The sequence below is a fragment of the Mesoplodon densirostris genome, chromosome 12 (assembly GCF_025265405.1).
Source record: "Mesoplodon densirostris isolate mMesDen1 chromosome 12, mMesDen1 primary haplotype, whole genome shotgun sequence".
Lineage (NCBI taxonomy): Eukaryota > Metazoa > Chordata > Mammalia > Artiodactyla > Ziphiidae > Mesoplodon > Mesoplodon densirostris.
This window is the reverse complement of record NC_082672.1, coordinates 44,897,872-44,913,740: the sequence shown is the minus strand read 5'-3', so window position 1 is coordinate 44,913,740 and position 15,869 is coordinate 44,897,872. Positions and strand designations below refer to the sequence as shown.

At 37.4% G+C, this 15,869-nt stretch overlaps 1 protein-coding gene across 1 annotated transcript in view; it reads right to left on the bottom strand.

The window, feature by feature from the left end:
• Positions 1 to 15,869, bottom strand: part of FRK (fyn related Src family tyrosine kinase) — a 93,530-nt gene that overhangs the window by 38,263 nt on the left and 39,398 nt on the right. The gene's annotated exons all lie outside the window — the stretch shown is intronic.

The window sequence follows — 15,869 nt, the reverse complement described above, 5'->3', positions numbered from 1 at the left end:
CGACATTCATTTTTTTTAAGGAGCAAGAAGTTTGGCAAGAAAGTTCCAATATCAGAAGGGCTTATACTCTTTAGTGAAACTATAACAGGTATAAACGGCAGTTTTTGATACTTGACATGATTTTTCTGGATGTCTGCAACACTCACCAGGAGTCTTTAATATATTACAAAATAGGAATTTGGCTGATGCCTCTGCTACCACATGTCTTCTCACACCTGCATTCTGTCTGAGAAACCCTGTGTTCTCCTGTCAAATCCAAAGCTTCTAGGGCGGGCCCACCACTCGGTAAGTTTGCCGTGTTCCACGCTCTAAAACTATTCACATCACCATCAGACTGTCCACTGCCTCTCCTAACACCTTCTAGGTGTTAGGAGGCAAACATACCAATCCAGGGATTCATATATTTCACATCAAAGTGTGAACAGTAAAAATGTAGTTCTCTGGGTTTTAATTCGCATCTTTCTCCCCTCCATCACTGCCCAACCCCCCCGCCCCCCATAACATAAGATGGTTTTGCATGTTTAAAAGGAAATTTTCATCGGTGGAGAGATTATGTGAAAAAGATACTTCTGCCTGGGATGTGTCTTCTTAGTGTCCCCTCCACTTCTCATCTTTACACTCTTATCCTTAACATTCCAGAACTACAAGAGTCAGTAAATGTGAATGTGATCAACCCCAACAAAGCATTACGGATTTTAATATCAGAACCAGTTTAAAACATATATCAAGTCAGCAGACACTAATGTGATAAGAGGAGACTGAGACAGCCAGCTTTGCGTTAATGACCTTTCCCTATAGGGTCATAATGTCGATCTTTATCATAACAGACTTCAGGTAAAACATTTATCTTTCTAGGCATCATCTTTAAAAATTTAAACACTCAAAGAGAAGAAATGTAGGCTTGAGGGAAGAAATACAGGCCAGGTGAGAAATTGCAGGCTGGGAGAGGACCTCAAAAATTGGTTCCAATTGGTTTGACAGGTCATGGGTATTGGGGAATACGAGTGCATTAAGGGTGACACAATTGAAAGGAAGAGGGGAAGAAACTGAAAAAAAAGAGACATTAAAATATAATTACCTTCTAACAAAAGTAAGATGTTTGTTTACCATTTTCCCAATCATCAAATTGCAAATTACACAATATTAACTTTATTAGCCAGGAAATGCCAGATTATGTTGGAACAATGAACAACTCCAAAAGTCTCAGTGGTTTAAGACAACAAAGATTTGTTTTTCACTCAACTGCACGTCCACTGAAGGTCATCTGTGCCATGTCCATCTCTATGTCCACCAAAGAATTTCCATCTCCATGCTTCCAAGATTGACTAGGCAGGCTGGATTGGAAAATGTGGCAAAACACAGGCTGGTTCCTGGAGCTTCTACTTAAAGCTTCTGCTCAAGAATGAGCCCGCTGAGAAATAAGTTGTATGTTCATACTAAATTCAAAGAGAGTAGAAAATGCAATCCTACTATTTCCCTGAAGGCAGAAAACTGGAAACATTTGGTAGACTACACTAATGACTACCATATTGATTCAATATCAGGAACCAAATTAATGTCCATAGGCTATTGTTTGTCCAAATGAAATTTTAAAAGGCTTGGAAACATTCCAAGGTGGCCATGGAATGAATTCACAGAAAAATAGAAACATATGTTTTCCACTATTGCAGAAATAAATAAATATCAATAGAATAATGGAACATAATAAAAAACTCAAACAGACCCAAACATACAAATTAGTGATGAAAGGATGGATTAGTCAATAAACGATGCTGGTACCAATCATAATCCATATAAAAAAATTAATTGCTGCTACCTATAGCATACACAACAATTTTACATAGATTAAAAACGTAATGTAAAAGGCACATTCTAAAACTTTCTGAGACTATAAGACTAAGGAAGTTTTCTTCCACAAGACAAAAAGAAAAAGAAGACATACAAGCCTTAAGGGAAAAGATTAATAATATTTATTACACCACAATTAAAAACTTGCAACACCAAGATTACCATGAAATAAAATGAAACTATAAGCCACCGACCTGGAGGAGGTATTTGCAGAGCATATAAACAAGAATAAGATTAGTATTCAGGTTATATAGAGACCTATAATCACTAAAAAAAAAACCAACACAGTAGAAAAACTGACACAGTATATAACTGGATAGATCACAGAAAAGAAAAACCCAATAACTAATAAAAATAAGGAAAGAAGTACAGTCTCTATTGCCAGTAATCAGGAATATTAAGAATATTAAATATAAAAAAATGAAATGCACTTTCACACTTTTCAGGCTGGACAAAATTTAAAACTCTCACATTCAGGCACTGGGAAAACCGTGAAACAAGAACCTTTATATAATACTAGTGGCAATGTAATTTGGTACAACTAATTCAGAGAACATTTGGCAATATCTAGTAAAGCTGAATATTTGTATGCTACTTAATTTCACTTCTAGATTGTATACTCTATGTTCTCAAGGAAATATACCACAAGCACATTCACTGAAGAATTCTAGCATGGAAAATTGGAAACAACCTAAATGCCCATCATAGGGAAATAAATAAACTTAATTATGGATATAAAATGGAATACTATATGGCAGTTAAAACAAATAAATTATTGAGGGACAAAAGGAAGTTGAAGAATGATACATACCTTTATAATACTATTTATATTCAGTTTAAACAAACACATTAAAAACATTAGATATTTTTATGGATAGCATGCTTAGTGAAAGCTAATAGTTAAAATACTCAGGCAATTTTTTTTTAGACTTCATTTCCAGCAATGGAAAAATTTCTTCACACAAATACTTCAAGCAAAGAAGCAACATGGATCAAATATACTTATCAACCTCATGCATTTTCCTGATTTCTAGTGCATTAATTATGCAGCATCATTAAAATGTTTGGTCCAAATATAAATATGTAAACCTTTACAAGAATTACAATTTATCTAACAGATGAAATTCTTAGAAGTACAATTATATCTCATATATCTCATAATTCTAAAGAATAAATACTCCATTATATAAGCTTTACATATATACATTACATTTGTATTTTGGATAATCAAGTTTATAAAATGATGTCTTTTCTCTGCCTAATATATGTATAAGCAAGCAGGTTTTGTAAATCAAATGATTAAAGATATAATAATTTTACTACATTTTTTGAGAGGAACTGTGTGATGAATTTTTTTTTTAATTCTTTTCTGTCTCACCAATTCTGGATTCTTTTTTTTTAATTTTTAATTTAATTTTATTTATTTTTTTATATAGCAGGTTCTTATTAGTCATCCATTTTATACACATCACTGCATACATGTCAATCCCAATTGCCCAATTCATCACACCACCACCCCCACCACCCTGAATTCTGGATTCTTGTACAATCACTTTACAAGGCAAATCACACCAGTAATGAATTGATAATAACAATGAAATACATGTAACTATTTGACTGGATGCATCAGCTCACTTAATACCTGGAATTTTACTTGGCTGAGCTACCATCAAGAAGTGAAGAAAATAGGGGCCTCCCTGGTGGCGCAGTGGTTAAGAGTCCGCCTGCCGATGCAGGGGATGCGGGTTCGTGCCCCGGTCTGGGAGGATCCCATATGCCGCGGAGCGGCTGGGCCCGTGAGCCATGGCCGCTGGGCCTGCGCGTCCGGAGCCTGTGCTCCGCAACGGGAGAGGCCACAACAGTGAGAGGCCCACAAACCGCAAAAAAAAAGAAAAAAAAAAAAAAAAAAAAAGAAGTGAAGAAAATAAATAATTGTTTTCTGGATGTAGTGGCATTATAATGCCATCTTTCATACTCAAAGATGATGCGTCTGCTATAGATTGTGATTGCTAGAGCATGTGCTGCTGTACAGACTAATGGGCAACCGATAGTTCGGGCCACCCTCTGCACAGGTGAAAACCGTTCCTTAATTTGTGGTTTGAGCCATGGGCAGAACTGTCATTCTCCTCAGTTCTGCCTTTAGAGCCCCTGCTGGTCCCACTCTGGAAGGGCACGTATACCCCAGGCCTCGTTGTCCACCACAGCCATTTTCAACGCTCTCTTTAAGCTGTAGTTCTTATGTGCAGTAAACAGTGAGTGCTGAGAAGAGATCAGGATATCCTAGGAGGTAGAAAGCATCAGGGGAGAGTCTTATAGATCGTGATCCTCGAAATGTGGATCAGCATCAGCATCACACGGAAACTTGTTGGAAATTTGCAGGCTTCACGTCATACCAACTGAATCAGAAACTCTGAAGGTGGGGCCCGGAAATCTGGGTTTTAATAATTAGTCCCCCAGTAAATCTTATGCACACCAAAGATTGAGAACTACTGAGGTACAGAAATAGTAAAGAAGTTGGAAATTTACACAAGACATCCGAAAATAAGTTAGATTTGGCACTTAAATGTAAAAATTATCCAATAAAATGATACTACACACACTCACACATACATATTTTATTGATATTTAATGAAAATAATCTTTATTACTATGCCATACCTGCCATGAAAGAGATCTTGATTAAGAATAACCAAAAAGGAGAGGAGATCCATAATAACCTATAACCTTGGAGAAAAATGCTTCAGTTAGGTGAAAGTGGAGCAAAAAGTACACTGCCTGTTTTAGATGAAAGGAGTATGTAATTGAAATCTAAGATTCATTCTGCAAACATTTGAGTGTCTATTGTGTGTAAATTCTGTAGCATGGACACAGAAAGATCTGCAAGATATACTGCTGAATGAAAAAGGGTAAATTGCAGAGTACTAGGAATATTATAGTCTTATTTATATTTTAAAAACCAACAAACCAAAAATTATATGTGCTTACTTCTCCAGAGATTAGGGAGAGATGACAAAATAGATGACAAAAGACTTTCACTTTTTACTCTGCATTCTTCTCTATAATTGGATGTTTACGATAAGATGTAGTTATATCATTTCACAATTTATTTATACACAAAAAAATGAAAGAAGTCAATCAGGTATATGCTACAAAAACCTACATGTCATAAAGATCTGGACTAGAGATTTTGGCAGTTAGAATTAATAGTTAAAAGAAAACTCTCAAAGGAATATGGGATGGGTGATTATAGATGAGCAGTGAAACAGATGGAAGATCAAACATGACACCAGGGTTTCAAATCTGCATGACTAGAGGACAATGTACTCAGCAGCACATCAGAAGCCAGAGTGTAATAACAGGTAATAGCTACAGCATCTCACTGGGAAAGTTATGCCTGGATTCTCTCATTTGTAAGTGGGACTAATAATCATTACCCTGTAGGCTTGTTTTGAGATGAAGAAAAATAATGTGTGTAAAGTGCTTGATGCCTGGCCACATTCACACTTAATAAATAGCACCTATTTTAAGAGAACTGATTTAAGGGAGAAATTATATATTTGGTTTTAGACACGATGGATTTGAGGTAAAGGTAGAACATGAGTGAATATGGGAACATGATCTCACTTCTCTAACTGTATTTGTACTAACTTTGCTGCTCTGCCTGCCCAGTCTTGACTAGGTCATGCTGCCACCAGGTGGCAGTATACCATTTTATTAAACCAAAAAGGCTAACGAAAGCTATATGGTGATTAACTGGACGTTATTTTACAAAAAAAGGCACAATGCGTCTTTTAAAAACAAAAAATCAAAATTTATGCAGTGTTACTGAATATCAACATTTAAATAATATATATCCACCAGAGGGCAAACAGCGGAAGCAAGAAGAACTATAATCCTGCAGCCTGTGGCACAAAAACCACATTCACAGAAAGGTAGACAAGATGAAAAGGCAGAGGGCTATGTACCAGATGAAGGAACAAGATAAAAACCCCCAAAACAAGTAAATGAGGTGGACATAGGCAACCTTCCAGAAAAAGAATTCAGAATAATGATAGTGAAGATGATCCAGGACCTCGGAAAAAGAATGGAGGCAAAGATCGAGAAGATGCAAGAAATGTTTAACAAAGATCTAGGAGAATTAAAGAACAAACAGAGATGAACAATATAATAACTGAAATGAAAACTACACTAGAAGGAATCAATAGCAGAATAACTGAGGCAGAAGAACGGATAAGTGACCTGGAAGACAGAATGGTGGAATTCACTGCTGCAGAACAGAATAAAGAAAAAAGTATGAAAAGAAATAAAGACAGCCTAAGAGACCTCTGGGACAACATTAAACGCAATAACATTCACATTATAGGGGTTCCAGAAGGAGAAGAGAGAGAGAAAGGACCCGAGAAAATATTTGTAGGGATTATAGTCGAAAACTTCCCTAACATGGGAAAGGAAATAGCCACTCAAGTCCAGGAAGTGCAGAGAGTCCCATACAGGATGAACCCAAGGAGAAACATGCCGATACACAAAGTAATCAAATTGGCAAAAGTTAAAGACAAAGAAAAATTATTGAAAGCAGCAAGGGAAAAATGATAAATAACATACAAGGGAACTCCCATAAGGTTAACAGCTGATTTCTCAGCAGAAACTCTAAAAGCCAGAAGGGAGTGGCATGATATACTTAAAGTGATGAAAGGGAAGAACCCACAACAAAGATTACTCTACCTGGCAAGGATCTCATTCAGATTCAATGGAGAAATCAAAAGCTTTACAGAAAAGCAAAAGCTAAGAGAATTCAGCACCACCAAACCAGCTCTACAACAAATGCTAAAGGAACTTCTCTAAATGAGAAACACAAAAGAAGAGAAGGACCTACAAAAACAAACCCAAAACAATTAAGAAAATGGTAATAGAAACATACATATCGATAATTACCTTAAACGTGAATGGATTAAATGCTCCAACCAAAAGACACAGGCTTGCTGAATGGGCACAAAAACAAGACTCATATATATGCTGTCTACAAGAGACCCACTTCAGACCTAGGGAACCACACAGACTGAAAGCGAGGGGACGGAAAAAGATATTCCATGCAAATGGAAATCAAAAGAAAGCTGGAGTAGCAATACTCATATTAGATAAAGTAGACTTTAAAATAAAGAATATTACAAGAGACAAGGAAGGACACTACATAATGGTCAAGAGATCAATCCAAGAAGAAGATATAACAATTATATATATATATGCACCCAACATAGGAGCACCTCAATACATAAGGCAACTGCTAACAGCTATAAAAGAGGAAATCGACAGTAACACGTGTATAAAATGGATGACTAATAAGAACCTGCTGTATAAAACAATAAATAAATTAAGTAAAGAAAAGAAAAGCAGGATGTGCTTATACACACTCTTGAATATTTATAAAATATTTGTGGAAGGCTACCCAACACTGTTTTGTACAGTTTATTTTTTGATTGTGTGTATGTATTACATTTTTCCTAAAGAAAACAACATTTAAATAATATAGATAGATATCAATCAACATTGAGGGAACTCAACCTGTTAATCAGTGTGGTATCTCCATGAATGTTTCCTCATTTCATTTACTGGAGTCTTATTCTATCCACGCTGCTGCCTCACTGACTGGCATGAAGCAGGACACTGATAATTCCAATCAGATGGAGGTAATTTCCTCCTACATTTTTAAAAAGGGAAAACCCATCCTTAGTAACTGCTGGCTAAGGTTTACAAAATCTAACAAACAATTTCTTTCCCCAATGTCTCCCTAAAATCCAAGACAGCTGGCCTTAAACCACAGTAGACAGACCCTCAAAAAATAAACTCCTAAAACGAGTCCCAGAAAAACACATGGATCTTCCCAGAAACGGCAAAAGGGAAAGTGGGTAGATCAACTTGACACATAGCCACCACGGGGAAGGTACCCTGGGCGCCTCCCCTGGTGGAATGCAGGCTAGGGGTGTTTTTATTGTTGTCATCACAGGTACACACGTTATCAGGGATAAACCCACCTATTGTCCTCATCAGTGTGGTTTGGGAGGATCAGTGACACTAACATTTTTGCAAAATAACTACAGTTTGCCGGGTACACTCAAAATCACATTTAGCCATTTATGGTACCTAAATGTAAGGCTTGGAATCATGACCCCTTGAGCTATGGAAGTTCTATATGGCTCGCCTGCATTGATCTGTGTTTCAGCAACATTGACAGGAAAGCCTCTATCGAAGTTCCTTATGGTCCAGGTAATCATGTCCCTTCCCCTCTCTAAAAATCTCCTTAGGCTCAGCATCCCTCTTGGCTTGCAGTAAATGAACCCTGTCGCTTTTCCCCACTCCCCTACCGTGATAAGGACAAAATAATAATAATAATACTGCTCCGTGTATTTTCTTATCCTTTCCTTCCTTTCCATTTCCCCCACCGCAAACTTTGTCCAATGCATCATCACTATTTGGACTCTGGTAATATTTTACTATCTCTTATCTTTAATCTTAATAGCTTCCACTCCCAGATCACACACAAGGAGCCAGGCACTGTTGCTACAAGTTGTATGTGCATCACCTCAGTCTCTCTCCCCCTTGCTTACACCACCACCACTAGATTAATCATCTGAAAATATGACCTGCTACATCTCACTGGTACATACACATTTTAAAAGTTTTAAGGGTTCCCTTTGCTTATGGACGAAAACCCTTATTAACCTGGAATTCCAAGCCCACCTCCATCTAGATGCCAGCCATTTCTTCCATCTTATCTTCCCTACATCAACTGTGCTCCAGCTAAACACATCTTCTCACCGCTGTTGGTGGTAGCATTACTTAAAACTGCCTACTCACAATTCCCACAGTTCTCAGCCTCTACCCCTCTGGTTTGGAATGGAGCACACAAAAGCTAGTGCTGCACAGTTTTACTTTTTATTTTTAGATTATTCCCTGTGTTCACCTGAGGCTGCAGACTTTCTTGGCACAGAGACTGAGTCTGATAACACCACATATGCCTTTTGGAGCAGTTAAATAAATACTTGTTGATGAACAGTTAACACGTTGTACCTCAATGTGGGCATCTTATATAGTCTTTTGGTTTATACTGAATGTTGGACTTTAGATAACACCTGTGTTTTCATGTAACCTTTCACCTGTGCTTGCCACAGTGCGTGGAGGGTAAAGCACTTACCAGAGAAGCCTTATCTGCTCTGGGCCAGTTGCAGTACAGATTCGAATGTTAATTGGCCTCAGACCACAGATTCCAATCTGACCACTCTCTTCTCCCAAAGGGGAAAAACACTTCCACATGAATGTAGAGACCAAAAATGAGGCTGACTCTTCTGTTCTCCAAAACACAAGCATGTCAGGGCTGCACACATGAAAACCGTGCATGACAAACTGACAATGTCACATCCAATACCTGAAGTACGTCTTGCAGTCACAGAGAAAACAGGAAATTCCTTGCGTGGGTCATTTGATAAAGCTTTTTTGTTGCTATTATTCACCTTTATAGTCATCACAAAAGGGAACTTTTGAAGGAATTTTCTTAGGGAGGAAGTAAGGTGAACTTTCCCCACTTGAGGAAGGTGTGTACTGTGTGTTTATGAAAGAATCTGATTGTAACCTGAATCCACTTCCCTGAGTCTAGTCATCAAAAGTATGCAATTCCTCACAAAAGATTTACAAAGAATACAGCAAAGTTCAGATGGGCATTTAATCTCAAGGCAGTGTTTTTGCTTCACAACAATTCCCGACTGTGTAAAAGGAAATAAAAGCTAATATTGATGTCTCTTTTAAAATAAAAAACAAGATGTGCACATACATTATGGTATTTCCCATCATCAAGCCTGAGATAAAAGCGTAAATTTTAATCTGTCTGCTTTGTTTTTGTACAACATTTGTGATAATGTTTGTCCCAGAAACTAGAGGAATATGGATTAGAGTTGAAAGCATTAACCATTAAATAGTTTCTACCTTTGTCCCATCCAAAGAAAGTATATGCAGTTGATTTTATAATTCCTGGGGAAATGCTTTACTTCACAAACACCACAAATGTTCATTCGGATTCCTTATATCAATAAGCTTTGGGGTAGTAGCATTTCTTTTTAATAGTTATATGGGTCACTAATTTCAGAGTGACAGCCCCACTTAGTTTCCTACCAAAAACATAGTTATCTACTTTCATGAATCATTTCCTTTCTCACTCCAAGACAAAAATAAAAGGAACTTTTAAATTCACTTAACTTTAAAGAATTTTAATTTCTGGTGTCATGAATGATATTATCTCATCCCACTTTATTTAAGCCACTGAGTATCCTTTAACAAGCTACAAAATAACTTGTTCTTCGGGAACTACTTTCATGGAATAAACAAGACCAAACATTTCACTCTAATCAGCTGGCAGTCCCTGTGTGCATCTGCTCTGGATGGGTTAATAATGCTATGCTTTGGACTTGCAGCCCAGTCTGCATTTACTGGATACAGGTTTCTCATACAAAAAGAAAAAATGAGGAGTATCTGTCTTCTTTTTTGCCAATATCGGAGGTGATATTCAAAGTATTTTATGACTGATACAGCACAGGTGCCCACTATTAGAACAGACACCAGCAAAACCAGAGGTTCACGTCCACATTTCAGCCGTGGTACTTATCATTTTAACACTAAAGGATGCACTGTGTCATCCCTTACTTTCATTAAATCCTTTATCCAAATAAAAGATAGTAAACATCTTTAAAATATCTTAACCTTCTTATTACCCTACAGGGTAATATTGATATAATTTTCTATGTGCTTTATAAGCTGAAATATATCAGTAATATTTATTTCATAATACCTATATGGAGAACAGGTGAAAAAGCAAAAGAGGAAAAGAAGGGTGTATTTCCTTTCCTTTGAGAATCTTAGAGTATTGAGGGAGGGATAAAAGACCTTTTTATCTGAGTAATAACTCAAAAAGAAAGTGATAAAACAAAAAGAACATTTAATCACCAAGAGTGTACTGCCAGAGATATGAACAACTAACAGTGAGTCAACGATGGAAGGCTTCTTAAAGAAAATACACTTTAAGTGTATTTTCTTAAGTGAATACGGATTTGGAAAAGATGAGAAATCCAAAGAAATGAAGGGCAAGGGCATGTGCACAAGTAAAGAACCAGCAAGGTGTCTGTGAGCAGATTGGTTTGGTGGGCAACAGTGGGGGAGAAGGGTCCATTAAAGGAAGAAACAAGAAAACCATTTCTTTGATGTTTATAGGTAATTCCATGTGGAAACTACTAACTCCATGGAAGAAGTAGATCTTCAGCAAAATTCAAAAAGTTCATTAGGAGGATAAGATATTGCATTTAAGATTTAGCATGGTAGAGAATATTAAGTTTGGGGCACACCAGCAAAAATGGTAGAAAACTTTGACTTGTTCTTTAAAACTTATTTAAACAATAAATTTAAGAGATGACAGTATGGAGGGTGGGAACAAGGAAGAATTCTCCTGTGGGAGGAACACAGGAGAGTTGATCAGAAGGTTAGAGCTGGAAAGAAATTTTTATCTGGGCCCATAACTCTTTGAAACTCACTGTAAATGTGTTTTAAAGAGTACATGCATTTTTCTGGGAAAAGACTCCATCATTTCATTAAATTCTCAGTGATGCCTGTGACAGAAAATACTCATCTTCCTCAGTAAGGCTAAGTGTTTTTTCCAGGTTCACACAAGAGCTGGTGACAAAGCTATAACCAGAGTCTACCACCATAAAATTCATTCACTCATTCATTTTTCGTTCAACAATTACAACCATTCATTCAAGCACCTACACTGCACCAGGCACAGCTCTAGTTGGTAGAATTACAGCAGTCAATAAAAGAAACAAGAAATGCCGCCTCTGTGGAGCTCACGTACTAATGGGGAAAGACAGCAACAAACAAAATAAATGAGTAATTATATAGTGAGTTCGAAGGTGATAAGTGCAAAGGAGAAAGAAAAAAGAAGCAAAAGAAGGAAGAGGGAGAGTGCATTTTTAAAACCACTCTTAGTAGGCAGCAGTAATTCCAGAGGGTTTTCCTGTGTGTTCCTAAAGTCAAAGTAATCAGAATAAATAGAGCTATGGAGAAAAACTGAATTGAATCTTTGAGAGAAGTAAATGAGTGAGGATCATAATCCACTCTAGGATTGAAGTCAATATCCAGGTTTTTCAACTGCAGTTTGGCCAAGATCTATCAGCAGTTTTTTTTTTTCTAATTAAGGAATAAACAGTGTCCATCAACTCCACTCATTTCTATCACTGATGTTTATGGAAATGCAAAACACCAGGAGCTATGAGTATCCTCCAAGGGTCTTCTTGGAAGCAAGGGCTCGTTAGCCAAAGAAAAGTAAGCAATCTGTTTAAAGGGAAGAGCACCATTTTATGAAAAATAACTATACACAGAATAGAAATAATATTTTTGATTCTAATAGAATAAATAATGTAGGATTTGTTCATAGATATCTCTTAAATCCATATAAAAATCAAAATGTTTAAATGAAATTGTCTTTCACATTTGGCAAACATACAATGAAAAACAAAATCTCTACTGGCTAATCTTTATCCCTATGTGGCACAGAGACACACACATATATGTGGATGTGGAAGTATAAGTGTGTGTGTGTATGCCTGCAGCCACCATCACAGATGTGCACTAATTTCACTGCTTTTTTAGAGGTTTAAATGAAGCAGGTGTTCCCAGGCAGACAGAGTGAGATAAAGAGTTCACTAAAGGTCAGAAAAAACAGTTTTTTTCTTTTCTAATAATTTGACCCTGTGCACCCAGCTACCCACTAAAGATGATATCATTAATAATTACCAATAATAATGCTAGCATAAATAACCGAAGTTTATAACCTATGTAAATGCCACCCACTGGACTTTGAAATGGTAGAAGCTGAACACGTCCACAAAGCAGCTGGTTCTTGTCAAAAGGAAAGCCAGAAGCAGTGCCAGAAAATACACCTTTTGTTTTCAGTGTCAACAAGCTATTTGTCAGGAAACAAAAGGAAGGCTTTGCCAGCCCTGGAGGATTTTTCTGAACCTGAAAATTGGTTTTCTGCTTGTTTTTGCTTAGAGTTAGAGGAAAAGACAGTTGCACAAGTATATTAAAGCTTCATTCCTGGGAACTGTTATGAGGAAAGGCTGCTGAGAAAAGCAAAACTGTCCCTCACCTGCCGCACACACACCAGGGCCACTTAACTTCCTCCAGGGCCTGAGTTTCCAACCCCAGTTTGCCTAAGAATGCCAGGAAGAATGTGTACAAGGCAAATGCCCCCAGGCCTGAGGTGGAGCTCGGGATGCTGCAGGTTCCCAAGCGCAGCACACAATTCAGAGGCTTGGAACCAGGTACCATGGTCTGAGAAGTACAGCCCTGTTTTCTGAGTGGAAAGCCTTTCTCTTATGTCTGTATCATCGACCCCAAACCTTTGTTCTCTCGGGTCTACTCTGCCCCACACTGGACTTCACTCTCTCATTATCAACCCATCCAACAAGTTATAAATTCAGTCCAAACTTTATGCAAAATTTGTGAAGAGCAAAGATTTAAGTACAATCTAGAATAGAAAACAAGTTCAAACATGTATCAGAAATCTCTGTTCTTAGAAATTTATATCCTCTCCCCTGAGGAGAAAATTTCCCATCACCTCTTTTCCCTCAGGTCCAGGGCCACCTGCTTTTACAACAAAATACCCTCTGCTTTTGTATGCAGAGCAATTTGGTTCTGGGGCTCCTTCTGGATACTCCAATAGACATTAAATTATTCTGTCCAATAAAGGCCCATCCACTCCAGGCCTTGATTCTCATCAGCACCAACAGTCAGAGTTTTGAAAATAGAATTTTTTTCAGCACATCAAATCCTTAGGCAGAGCACCTCTCACACCATAGCCCATATCAGAGGGCGGCGATGTAGTTACGCATTCTCTTGCTGACAAGGACAAGGACACACCCAAGCATAAGGGTGAAGGGGCAAAGTTTCGTCCAGTTACAATTTATGCTTTAAATAATGCAACTTTATTAAAATAATGAATTTCTTGAATTAGGTTAAAATATTTGCTCTCTCAAAGTATCTTCATAAGGGGACAAACTCCAATGATACACAATGTAAATATTACTTATAAATAGCACATAAGCTATTTGTACACAAGTCTGTGTTCTAAGAAGCTGAAACATGCCCTGCGTGGATGGCCACCTTACTCATTAGCCAATTGCAATTCAATAAGGTTTCATTTCATAATTTTGGTGATACAAAGACTTTTCCAGCCACTAAAACACTATGCTAACATCTTGGCCTGGGATTAATTGAAGAACTCAGTGAAATACAGAGTACACTAAACTCTGACCTGTCAGTTGTGTCCCAGAAAAGAGATTTTTAAATCTTACACATTTGAAAAGAATTGCTGTTGGAATGAGAGCACAGGACAGGAATACCCTAGAGCTTCAGGACTGGGGCCCTCAATAAGAATGAGGGGCAGGTTTTGGCGAGGCTGAGTGATGGTAGGTTTATTATATGCGACACCTCCTTCCCATTCAACTCCTACTCCTCCTTTGGATTGCAGCTCAAGCCTCTTGGGCTAGGAAATCCTTGTCTCCGTACAATACTTGTAAGTGCCAAGAGAGCAAACCCCTATCTTTCTGCTCATCACTGCAATGCTCAGAGCCTAGCACAACACCTGGTATTAAATATACTCTCGATAAATACCATGAATGAATTAACAAATTATTATTTGGGGATATGGGTCTTACCAAGTTAAAGTGAGGCTTACGAAGTTAAAGCTGACCAAATAACTTCAAAAAATAGATCATTCTTATAGAGAGAATTGTCTGAAGGTTTGGAACAGAGAGCAAAAGAATAAGTCAGATTTTATCAGTCATGAATATCCTCATAGCCAATCAGATGATCACAGTCCTATAAAAAAGGTGACAATAACAACAATCACCATAGGATAACATTTGGATTTCACTTTACAATTCACAGTGTCATCACCTACATCATGGCACTCATTCTCATGGCAAATCTTGGGGGAGTCAGAGCAGGCGCTTCAATATCCCCATTTTGTGGAGGAGGAAACTAGAGCCGGGAGAAATGGCATAACCTGATCAAGTCATGCAGAGAGCAACCAGTGCCGGTGTGTTGGTAGATGTCCAAAGCAGTTAGGTATGACCTCTCTAAAACTGTGCAGAATGTGGAGTAGGAAATGTGGACTTGTCCTCAAATCAAAATTTTACTCTACAGAGTGGGTCAGAAATATAAAGAAACGATTGCATAAAGAGGAGCATCAGGTTGAAACTATTATAAAAAGACATTTTTAAAATGTTACCTAAATTCTTAGAAAACTGCCCCACAATGTGGTCTTAGTAGAAAACAGGATGTCTGGGGACACATCCCTTTCATTGTGAATAGATAAGTTCTCTTTTAGCTATCTCCCAGAGAGAATGCTAAACAGAGTGAACCATTGCTTTGGACTATTGTAACAAATCATATACTTTCATTTTTCATTTTTTAAATTTCCCTTCAACTTCACTGATTTCCCACCAAAAAAAAAAAAAAAAAGAAAATCACATGAGGATATTTACCCTTCATTTTCTTTGACATTCTGCCTAAAAAAATATTATATACAACACAAAGTATTGTTCACTTTCAATAGTTTTGACTTACTAAGAGCTAACTTATTAAAAATGTTCCCACAGGGACTTCCCTGGTGGTCTAGTGATTGAGACTTTGCCTTCCAATGCAGGGTGTGCAGGTTCGATCCCTGGTCAGGGAACTAAGATCCCACATGCCCCGCGGCCAAAAAACTAAAACAGAAAACAGAAAAAATATTGTAACAAATTCAATGAAAGACTTTAAAAATGGTCCACATCAAAAAAATCTTTAAAAAAAAATGTTCCCACAGAATAACAGAGTATACTTTTTTAAAGTTAAACACTAATTCCTAAACAACTAATTTGTTGTTCAGAGGTAGGCTTGGTTACATAAGGATCAAAACTTGAAAATGGAAAGCAAAATAA